The sequence below is a fragment of the Dermacentor andersoni genome, chromosome 5 (genome assembly GCF_023375885.2).
Source record: "Dermacentor andersoni chromosome 5, qqDerAnde1_hic_scaffold, whole genome shotgun sequence".
Classification (NCBI taxonomy): Eukaryota; Metazoa; Arthropoda; class Arachnida; order Ixodida; family Ixodidae; genus Dermacentor; species Dermacentor andersoni.
In genome coordinates, this window is record NC_092818.1 from 18,517,964 (window position 1) to 18,530,372 (window position 12,409).

The 12,409-nt window shown below is 50.8% G+C and overlaps 1 pseudogene; it reads right to left on the bottom strand.

Moving 5' to 3' along the window:
- The window catches only part of LOC140218434 (uncharacterized), a 15,115-nt pseudogene extending 3,467 nt beyond the window's left edge, over positions 1–11,648 (bottom strand).
- Between the last annotated feature and the right edge of the window lie 761 nt (positions 11,649–12,409).

A 12,409-nucleotide genomic window follows, 5' to 3' on the forward strand; every position in this document is an offset into this window, starting at 1 on the left:
TCCGCCGCCAGCACGCCACCCCATCGTCCCGCGCAGCATTGCAAGGAAGACTGACGTTTCGCGAGGACCCGATCACCGTACGCTCTGCTACCATTGCGGAGAAGCCGGCCACATCTACCGCCGATGTTCTTATCCTGAGATGGGACTGCGAGGGTTCGCCGTCACCGCCCCATGCACTTAGGAAGGTGAACGCCCTCGTGATATCGCTGAAGAGATTATCTCGACGACATCACAACGACACGCTGTCATCCCGACGAAGCCTGGAAGCAAAGATTGTACCGACTAAAGACCTGACGACGCGACGTACCAGCCACACGTCAACGCGACGCTGCCGTGATCCGACGCTAAGACCCAACTGCAACGCAAAACAAAGAATGACCGACCTCGACGTGCTTCTCGATGGCCACGCAGTCACCGCCTTAGTGGACACAGGAGTCGATTACTCCGTCATCAGGGGATTGTTCGCCGCCAAGTTGAAGAAAGTCAAGAGTGCATGGGAAGGCCGTCAAATTCGGACAGCTGGAGGACACCTCATAACGTCGACGGGAATCTGCTCAGCAAGAATTGCAGTTCATGACCGGACCTACCCGGCAACGCTCTTTGTAATCCAACAGTGCTCGCGAGACGTAATTCTCGGCATGGACTTCCTGAACCAACCCGGCGCCATCATCGAACTGAGGTCGAAGTCGATAACGCTGTCCACAGACCAAGCGATACCGACGGAGAGGCCTTCCAGTCAGCGTGCCTTGAGTGTACTTGAGAAACACGTCAGCATTCCGCCTTGCTCCAGCAGTCATTTCCGCCGGCAGCGAAACACTAGCAGACGTAGAAGGCGCCATCGAGGGCGACTGACGTCTACTGCTCGACCGTAAAATTTGCGTTGCAAGATGGTTCGTTCAACTGCGCGGACGAAAAGCGAAAGTGATGCTGACCAACTTGAGCCAGGAGTTAAAGAACAACATGGGCACGACAATCGCATACATCGAGGAAATTGTGGAAACCAGCAATGCGTTTGTCCTCTCGAATTGTGCAGCATCTACCACGACGACCATAGCTTCCGAACTAGACTTCGACGTAAATCCAAATCTATCCGAGATAAGCAGGAACAGCTCAGAATTCTTCTCTGGCGATACAATGACTGCTTTTCGACGGCATCGAGGATTCGACAAACACCAGTTGCAAAGCATCGCATAATAACTGAAGAGTGCGCTCGACCACTCCGCCAGAGCCCATACCGGGTTTCGACGCGAGAACGTGAAGCTATAAGGCTTCACGTTCGAAATGCTGCGAAATGCTGCGCGGCGACAACATCCAGCCGTCAAAAAGCCCGTGGGCATCTTCTGTAGTCTTGGTGAAGAAAACAGACGGAACCCTATGTTTCTGCGCGGATTATCGTCTACTGAAGAAGATCATGAAGAAGGACGTATACCCCCTTCCACGCGTAGACGACGCATTAGATCGGCTCTGCAGCACTAAATACTTCTCGCCGATGGACCTCAAGTATGACTACTGGCAAATAGAAGTCGACGCGAGAGATCGCGAAAAGACCGCCTTCATCACGCCAGACAGCCTCTACGAGTTCAAGGTCATGCCATTCGGACTGTGCTTGGCGCCTGCAACGTTCCAGTGCATGATGGACATGGTGTTAGCTGGATTAAAGTGGCAGTCTTGTCTTGTTTACTTAGATGACGTTATTGCCTTCGCCGAAAATTTCGACGATCACCTTAGGCGGCTTGAAATAGTACTAGAGGCCATCAAGTCATCAGGGCTCAGTCTGAAGCTGGGAAAGTGCAGCTTCGCTTACGATGAACTTCTGTTCCTTTGCCACGTCATCAGCAGACCTGGAGTCCGCCCCGACCCGCAGAAGACAGCTGCCCTCGCAAAGTTCCCGCAGCCCATCAACAAGAAGGCAGTGCGAATATTCCTTGGCATGTGTACCTACTATCGGCAGCCCGTACATGATACGGGAGACAAGAAAAGCTTGAGCGAACTGCCGCATTTCACGTTCGATTACTCCACGGGTGCGGGCAGAGATTCTGCGTAAAGCGTGCAGGATTTGTTTGATGGTCTTCGTAACGCATTGGAACCAAGTGTTCGCTGTGCAGTTCTCGTCTAGGTGCATATCGAGTATTCGGATAGTAGATTTCCGTGTGATGGGTTGGTCACCGACGTACAGTTTAAAAGACTGCTTTTCTTCCTGCTTTCCAAAGGTAGACCTGCCACCATGAATGACGACAAACTCTGTTTTGTTTGGGGCAGTGTGTAAACCTGTTTCCGTGGCATAGGCGTGAATTATGTCGAGAGCTCGTTGTAAGACGTCCTCCTGCTCCCCGATGCACCCTTGATGCGTCCAAACGGTGACGTCATCGGCGTACACCGCGTGTTTCAGGCCCGGTACGTCGGCAAGGCGCTTAGGTAGCTGGTGCATAGCTATATTAAATAGCGTCGGTGAAATAACCGAACCCTAGGGGACGCTTACGTGGTTGGTCATATGGCACTGGCGTCGTGACCAACTTCGACTTGGTAGCTTCGCTCTTCAAGGAAACCTGCTATGAAGTTATACATCTTCCCTCTGATGCCCAGGGCACGTGCTTTGATCATGATAGTGTTGTGTGGGACGGAATCAAATGCCTTGCGTATATCCACTGCGACAACGGCTCGTGGGTGCACCGAATTAGAGTCGAGGACGTCCTGTTTTAGGCGGGCTAGCACATCCTGTGTTGATAGCCCACGGCGAAATCCATACAGTGTAGGAGCCAAGAGGTCGCGATCTTCAAGGTACTTTCGACGCGAACGAAAGTGAAGTGTTAGCATCTCCTCGTGTTAGAAATGTTCTTTGGTGAGTATGTTTTTTGCAAAGCTGTATTCAGCGATGCAGTGAGTTCGTTTCCGGGCAAACAACTGTACTGTTATGTTCCTGCATGCCTCCTCGTGGAACGTAAGGATGGATGCGATCGTCGGCATTTGTGCGCTGCCCCAAAGCTGTCGGCAATCTACACAGACGGTTTACATGCGGGAAAAGTTTTACGGCTCTTGTAGCACGTGTAGTGACCTTCATCAGCGCGCGATCCGCACGCTAATCGTAACCGGAGCGGTATAAAGGCGGCGAATTCCGTCGGCTACGTGAGACAGCCGCTTTCTCTCTATGCGCGAGGGGGAGCGCAGCGTCCTGGCGTGCGCCGGCTTTCAAACACATGAAAACTTTACATTTGCACTGCGTTATGGTAGCTGCATGTTGGCTGTTCCATAAAACACGTGCGAATAGAAAATTAACGGCGGTTTGCGACCAAACCTGCGTCAAGGGTGGGAGACGAACATGTACCTTCCGTTCAGCGTGCTAACACGAAGGAGCTAGCAATAAATCAACATCCAGGTTTGGACGAGTTCGTGTATTCATAAGGTCTCCTAAGACCGGTTACCAACCGTCCGCCCGCGCCCGTCCCGCCTTGGTGCGTTCGTTGCCCCGACCTTATCGCGCTGCGTTTAGAAAGCCTGCTAGCAGAAAGTCGTACTCTCAGTCATTCACGCCTTATTGATAAACTCTGGTAGTAATTGTCGTCACGGAAGTGGTAAGAACACAGCACTTTTGTTCTTGAGCGCTTGAAATTCTTTCGACTCACAGCAGCCTCCCACTTAGCTGCAAGCTTCTTGTCTTGCGGGGATTAATGGAACATCGTCGCGGCCGCTGGTGTTCGTGCAACCGTAGGCCGAACAGAACGCCGGCATGATCGGCCAACAACTTCAATTGATCCTGCGCACGTTAACTACCACTCTACACACACACAAAGAAAGGAATCGAGCGAGGCAGATTATGACGGCACGCACGCAGAAACAAGCGCGGTCAGGCACGGTCGCAGAGACTGTGAAGGAGCGGAACACCAGTGCTGACGTACACTATGCCGCGGTTTGCGGTCTCTGCTCGCATCGTCAGCGTCAGCAGCAGCGCGCGGCGCTCGACGGGGGGGCGGAGCGACAGTGCAATTTTAACCGGCGATTACGTCGTTCCTAAGTGAAAAATCCCGCCCAAAATTTTACGTGCATGGTTTATAAGGTTTCCGCACCCGTATATGAGCGTCTTATTGAATTCGACAGACTCTTCAGCTTCCCTACTTAACCCGTTCTACCAGCGCTAACGAACTTTGGGACTTTGCATAGCTGAACTTTGGACTTTCTTTTTTTTGGACAGTATTACTTTGGACTTTGTGGGGATTTGGAGAATTCGACGCGCCATTGCGCGGGCGCATTTCACCCATGTTCTGCAATCCTTAAGCCACATCGTCCTCACTCCGAACCAGTTGTTAGCGGTGGCGCTCCACTCGCGGTGATTCGCGGTGAGGGCGGAGCTAGTGACGTCACGAAGCGGCCCCTGGTGGCTACTGCCGTAACGGTAGCGGCTCCTTGGGACGGCGCCCGGTACGTACATGCTTCCTCTCGTCCGCCGACACCTTTGTGACTGGGACTGAGCTCACGCACGGTGCCTTTTCCCGTGTGGGGAGCGCGTACCTCGTGTTGTTCCTATCCCGACGCTAAGCCGAAGAACGGGTGCCTAGTGCTCGCGCGAGGTCGTACCAAGCCGAGCGGCACTCATCGGATGCCCAAGCCGAAGGAGATTGCCAGAGCTCTCGCGAGATGGCCCATCGGTTATCGCGAGAGCAAGTAGCATAGCCGCCGGGACTATTCCTAGCGGCGTGTCCCAGCTTGAGCCTGTGCTCTCGCAGCGACGTGCTACAGGCGCCCCTAACTGTATTTTCCGCCCTTGGTGTGGGACCCCTTTGGTTCCCCGCCGTCCCGGGACCGGGCGTTTGTTCAGAATCGGGTGCCGTTGGATACAATAAACGGTTTCCGTCTACATAGGGCAATACTGTGTTTTTGCGTGCGTCGCTCGGTAGCCCCTTGTGGCCTGAGCTTGCGCGCGCAGCGGCGCTAGAGGCCCTGTGGCTCGCTAAGCTCGAACCCGCGGTGGTCGGTACTCCTGTGAGACCCTAAGACCCCTATAACATTGTTCCTTCGTTGTTTTGTTTAATAAGTACCCTTTTGTTTTTTTTTCGTTCTCCTGTTATGTCCGTAGCATCGGGACATAAGAGGGGAGCACTGACCCGTGTATTTGTTTATCTTTTTCGAGTGACCGGTTTTCATCGCCTAACAAATGTTACCGCTCAGTGGGGGACGCGCCTGCATGTATAGGAAGTTTCTCGAATGTTATCGATGGTTCTTTCCGTTGTCTGTTCTCGCCAAAACTTCTGTAATCTGGTTGTATGCCCGCGACACGCACTACGTAGTATTTTCTCACGCGGGCACCAGTGATTACTCTGGAACCTTCGATGGCTCATGTATAAAAGCCGACGCGCTTGACCAGTAGATCAGATTTCGACGATCGCCGACCGTGCTAAGCGCTATCGCTGTGCTTTGAGAGTAACTTGCTTTTGTGGGCACAAGTTCACCAAAACGTTAGTTTCGTCATTCACAATTTTGTACTCACCGTCACCACTACGTGAGAATATTTTCCAAGCTGACGCTTGTGACGTTTTGTATTTTCGCTGGCCTGTCTGTAATTTAGTGCTTCATAACATTGTAGCACGCGTTCCTGGGCTTGTGGGTTAATTAGTTAGATATTTGTTAATTTATTCATCACTTTGACCAAAGTGGAATCGCTCTTTCATGGTAGCTACAAGAACAGCGTAGCTTGTAAAGTTTGGAGTCGAGCATGAATTAGATGGCAGCTGACCCATGCCGTCGTCCAGCTCATCCACGCTGAGGACGTTGTTGATGTGAGAGACTTGTTCTCATCGAGAACGAAGAATATGGGTTTATTTACAGTATCTACATAAGGACGTTGTATTTCATCAGTCTAGCATGACTGCGAGAGAAAGCACACTGAGGAGCCGCGCAACAGCTCCTTAAATACACTCTGTCCTCCCTAGATCCCTAGGAGAGGGAAAATGCTCGACCAGAGCCATCGTAGCCGAGCCGCCTTTGAGGGGGAGGGCTTACACACACACTTCCGCACAGGTTTCACTGCCCCCACCGAGACGAGACGGTCTTCGCAGAACTGGGTCTTGCCCTAACGATGCGCCTCTTAATCCCCGCGCTGACCCCCGCAGAGTGGCCGCCCTGGTTCTCCATTGTCTTGCGTCTTGAAAGGCGCGTGGGACGGTGCCGCCAATTAATTTCCCTCGGGAACTCCCCCGCTCCCGACAGACCAGGTCGGTGATGGCGAGTTCACTAACAAAGCCTGGTTCGCCGACCTCGTCCCGGCATTCCGGCGATGAAGAGTTGCTGACTCGCCGTATTGTCCTCCTCACACAGTCAGTCGCCGCAGCAGACATCGTGACGCCAGGAGGCTGCGGAATGACGCCTTGTCGTCCTTTCAAAGCAAGTCTCCATAGTAGACCTAGTGGCGCCGTTCGGCTGGAGACTGGCGGTCGGTTCCTAGAAAACGCCAACCCCGCTGCTGCAGCTGGCTGGGAAAACTTTGCATGTTGGCACCTCTGCAGGCCGTTCCTAACAGCTCCTCCATAGACCGCAAAATCTCGACTGTCCAGCGCTGACAACCGCTGGGCAGGAAGAGAACGGCTGCTGGCAAGGAGGTGATGCCTTGGCTTGCAGCGACCACTTGTGTAATGACGTCACCGCCCCAAAACATCCAACGAGGACAGGCAATTGCAAAACGAACCCCACAACATGGCTCTGAGCTGCACTCACTTTAGACCCGCTAGGCTTCAAAGAAGACGTAAGTGGCGAAACAAAAAATGCTGCATCGCGTACCTCAGGACCTTATTAAAGGGGTTGGGACACCAAATTATGAGGCTATAAAAAGCATGTTGTAGGCTGCTTCCGTATGCAAGGACACCCCGAACGAGGTATTGGACGCTGCAAACATTTCAAAATAATTTTATTTCAGCTCCAAAAAGTAATTAAAAACTCCTTCTCGTGGTCGAGACCCATCGCTAACGCGGCAGTTATGACGTCACAGAGGAGGAACGAAAATATTGACGTCATAGCACGCCAGCACAAATACGTGACATATGATGAGTAGCGATGAAATGCCGATTACGGAGCCTGCTGAGCCGAGCGACCGAGCATAGCCTCCACTATGACCGAGCTACAGGCATACAGAAATCCTTTCTTAATGCAAAGAAGGGGTAAGACGTGCAGACACGGACACAAGAGAAGTGCACAACACGAACGCCGCACGGCGGCTCGCGAACGGCAAACTGCGTGTAACACTGGCCGGCCGACTCCGAAAGGGACCAGGACATGCGGCGTTCGTCTCGTCCGCTTCTCTCCTCGCATAGTCGCATAGTTCGGCAGCTCGCAGCGGTCTCGGGTTCGCTTGGCCTTTCTCAATGTGAGGGCCCGTTCACGTTACCGGCACGGAGACTCGCCGCACGCCGTTTGCCGCTCGCGGGCCCCCGTGCCACGGCGGTTTTGCTCGCGAACGGCGAGATTTCCTTGCCGTAGAGAGGACGGGCCCGGGACCCACTTGTGCGGCAGCCGTACGGCGAAGGGGCCAATCAGCGAACGAGGAGTGGTCACTCTGGCACGGACGGCAGCCTCACCGCCTCTGATCGTTGGGCGCCGCCGATACCGTCGCTAGGCCTTTTCCGGTTCACTTCAAAGCTAAAGCTTACGGCGCTTCTGAATGAATCACCGACTATCACAAGCCGCAATATTTTTTTACCGTTGTTGTCGCTCTTCGCAATAATTATAATAATCGCGACATGCACTTCGAATCGCCAGTTGTTTACCTCTGCTGGGAGAGCACGCGTACGCGCGAGCAGACGACGCAGCATCGTTTTACGTCACTATATTTTGTGACCCACGTGACCAAGTCATGTTGCGTTTCCTCCTCTGTGACGTCATAGCATCCCCCGGCGCCCAGAAACCGAAACCGAAATCGCTCGGTATAATAATGCTATTATTAAATTATTTATCGGATATATATGAATCCCGCTGTGTGTATCGTGCTCCATGAAACATGACCCAACGTTTGAATCAACAAACGCATGAACGAAAATTTTGATGTCTCCAGCCCTTTAAAGTTTTGCATTCATCCAACCATCCATGCATTTCGCTATGCCAATTTATTATTTTTTAAAGGAATTTCGTGTTGCCAAATTGAGCAATCATGGAGGGAATCCAGCTAAATGAGACGGGATCTTCTTGGCTTAACGAAATTAACAATAACAACCCCAAAATTTAGGCGGGATGCCTAAATGCAGAATTCAAATTAGCCTGCTCAAACCATCCGCATTGCTATGCAACTTTCCCTTCTTTTATCTAACGGAGAAGTTGTGCTCTTGGAGAGTGAGGCTCCATCGGAGCAAGCGGTCATTTTTGTGTGACATTTGATTCAGCCATGTCAGAGGACAGTGGTCGGTCTCGAAAATGAACCTCGCTCCGTACAAGTAACACGACAACTTCTGGGCTGCTCAAACCAAACAAGCGCATTCCTTCTCTGAAGCGCTGTAGGCTTCCCCTCTTACAGTTAGTTTACGGATTCCATAGAGGATAGGATGTTCCTCATTATCGCCGCCGACCTGACTAAGTACCACGCTCATACCCCTGTCGCTTGCGACGCACTGAACTATGAATTCCTTTGTGTAGTCTGGCGCGCGAAGCACAGGACGAGAAACCAAGAGCGTTTTCAAACTTTGGAAAGCGTTCTCTTTGTACCTTATCCCAGTTCACGCTATTCGGTGCTCCCTTTCTGCGGGCGTCCGTTAAAGGACTTGCTATTTGCTAGTAATTCGGAATGTACCGTTGATAGTACCCCACAGGTCCCAAAAATGAACGATTGTCTGTCTTCGTACGCGGGAGTGAAAATTCTCCAATCGTGGCTGTTTTCAGCTCGACCGGCCGTCTCGTGCCCTGGCCGACAACATGGCTCAGATAAGTAACCTGCGAAGAGCCAAATCTACACTTTTCCGCTTTCATCGTTTCCCTCAATCGTGAGAACACCTGTTTTAGGTGCGATACGTGCTGTTCCCAGCTTTCCGAAAATATTGCTACATCATCAAGATACGGCAAGGCGAACTCCTGCAAGTCTTTCAGGATAATATCCATTAACTTAGAGAAGCTAAACGGCGCGTTCTTCAGCCCGAAGCTGAGTGCGAGAGGACGAAAAGTGCCTACAGGTGAGATGAAGGCGGCATAGCGGCTGACACTTTCTGAAAGGGGAACTTGCCAGTAGTCCCGCACGAGATCTATAGTTGAAACGTATTTAGCAGCGCTAACTCTTTCAATTCGTTCCTCAATGTTGGGTATCGGGTACAGCTGATCCCTAGTGATGGAATTTAACTTCCTGTAGTCAACACACGGACGAGGGTCCTTGTGAGGGGTTTCTACCAGTATTAGCGGTGACGTGTAGTCACTCTCAGCGGGCTCAATAACTCCCAACTCTAGCATGCGCTGTATCTCTGCCTTCGTAATCTCTCTCTGTGTTGGAGACACCCTGTAAGGCTTTGATCTTACGGGTTCTGTCGATGTCAGCTCTATTTCATGCGTTATTAGTTCGGTTCTACCTGGCCGATCGCTGAATCTGTCGAGATATTCCCCTAACACCCCTTTTAGCTCATCTATCTGCTCGGGTATTTGAGCGTGCGAGCTTACCGAATGTTTTACTACTTCTTCTAGGCCGATTTCAGAGTTGGAGGTCGCCCTATACTCCTTAAACTTGGTACTAGCGCCATCCTGCTCTTTGATGGTATAGTTAACGACTCCGTTCCACTCTATATACGGCTTCATCAAATTGCAGTGATATATCCTCACCTCCTTCCTGCGACCGGGCATTTTCAGAGCATAGTTAGTATCTGAAAGGTTGTGCAACACTTTAACGGGCCCGTCCCAGTGAACTTCAAGCTTGTTCTTTCTTGAAGGTTTGAGGATAATTACCTGGTCTCCGGCGTTACACATACGAAGCCTCGCATTCTTGCCGTAATAGAATTTGGCGTTCTTTTCAGTTACTCTCATGTTCTTTTCGACTAGTTCTTGGGTTGCACTTAGCCGTTCCTATAGGCTTAGCACGTATTCTACCGCTGTTGGACTCTCTCCTCTTTCCTTTCACATCTCTCTTAACATTCTCAGTGGAGAACGGAGTGCCCTACCATACACTACTTCTGCTGGCGAGAACCCTCTAGCCTTATGAGGAACCGTTCGCAAAGCAAACAAGATGACCTTAAGACAATTCTCCCAGTCGTCCTTGTGTTCGTAAGAGAGCGCCCGCAAAACTTGCTTAAGCACTGAATGCCACCTCTCTACATATTTGACTGAGGGTGATAGATGGAACTGTGTATCAACTTTACACCACACTTTTGTAAGAATGTGGAAGTCAGTGCGCTGGTGAATACTGACCCTTGATCCGCCTGAATTTCGGCTGGAAACCTAACTCGTGCAAATACTGTCAAAAACGAGTCTACTACTTCGGTGGAGCTGAGCTCTTTCAGAGGGATCGCTTCCGGAAACATTGTAGCCGGATACAGCATGGTAAAGAAATACCTGTAACCGGACTTTGTTTTTGGTAGAGGTCCTACCGTGTCTATCACAAGTCGTCTCAAAGGTTCCGTTATTAAGGGCACTACCTTGAGTGTAGCTTTCCATGTCTCTCCTGGTTTACCCGAGCGCTGGTAGGCATCGCATTATCTTACACAGTTTTCTACATCTTTGAAACAACCAGGCCAGTAGTATTACATAAGCAATCTTTCCTTTGATTTGTTTATGCCTATGTGGCCGGACCACCCATTTCCATGACAGAGACTCAAAAGGTCCTCCCTGTACTTACTAGGTACGACTAACTGATCTAGAATCCTGCCCTTTCTGTCTCTGTAGTGCCGATACAACAATCCTCCTCTCTCTTGTATCGTCACGTTGCGCCTAGAAATGTCTTCTTTAGCTGCGAGATGTAATTTAGCTGAGCTGTCATCATTATTTTGCTCGGCTACCAGTGACTCTCTGTCCACACGTGAGAGCAAATCAAAGTTCTTGGAGGCCGGTGATAGTAACGACCCTGTCTCGCTTGCGATTGCGTCAGCTGGCTCTTCCTGCTGGCGTGAACTTTGACACCCTAGTGATACGCTCTCATTGAGCCGGTCAGCTGGTAGGCTTTCCTCAACCGTTTTTTTGTTTTTGTCCGTCGAGCTTAGCTTGGATTTGGTTACTGGAGTTACCCTTTTTGCTATTTCCGCTGGAGCAGCTTGTGCATTTTCAGCCGAAAGCGACGCGATTTTCCGAGCTTGACCTTGCGTCAACGCCTGTACTACGCCCTCTCCCAGTTTAAGCCCTTTGTCACGGAGTAACTGATACGACCGATCCGAAAAAAATGTAAGGGTACTGCCGCGACCAAAATTTGGAAACTGCAGCTTCGGTCAAGAGCTCCCCGAATGGTCCACTGATTTTGATTTTGGCCATGGACAGACACACGCTGTGTACTTTTACAACCTGTTTAATCCATGCTACTTCTCCAGAGAAGTCATCTACCGTCACGTAAGACGGATGGACAATGTCCATTGTGGTGGCACTGTCTCTTAACACCCTGCATGATTTGCCATTAACTTGCAGGTGGTGAAGATATGGGCTTAAAAGTTCCATATTCTCGTCTTTTTCATCCACGTAGGAGAAAACTACGCTAGGCTTCCCGCAGTTTACCGCGATATGTCTGAGTTTGTTGCACTTATAGCAGCAGATCGGTTTAACAGATTCAAACTTTCTTTTCTGCTCTTTTTGTACGGTTTCCCCGTGTGATTTCTCCTCGCTCTTTTCTGAGGGCGTTTCCTGCACGTCTACAGGCTCCGGTCGTCTAGTCTGCGAACCCTTTTTGAACGGAAATGGTTTCCGCGGTCCATTTCAACCGTCCCAATTTCCATCCTCGGCGTTCAGCTTTCTACGCGTTGCCTATTCTTCGGCTAATTCAGCCGCCCTTTCCTCAGTGCTTACATTTCCTCTGTCTTGCACCCACAACTTCAAAGATTGTGGGATGCTTTTGTAAAACTGCTCTAGGCACATGCAGTCAATAATCATGTCTGTGCTCTCGTACGCTTCCGTGCTTTTCAACCACTCGACTATAGGTTGGCCTTTAGGCTATATGCAAACTCCGGATATCCTTCTTGCCTGTGCTTCTAGACCTCTGCCGAAAAGCTTCGGCTAAAAGGCGGCACTTTTTCAAAAGACAAGCCTTAACTTTTGCATAATCATTGTATCCTGTGCATTGAGTCTGGCGGTTACTTCCGCTGCCTCACACGGCAACATAGACAGCAACCGCTGTGGCCATGTACTCGGACCGAAGTTCATCTTCTCGCAAGTCCTTTCAAAATTTCCTTGGAACAAGCCTGTGTTGTTCCCGACCTCAAATGGCTTTAACAGCCTATTCATGCGGTATGATTCTGCCTCATTTGATCGTCCCAGAGCCCCTTCA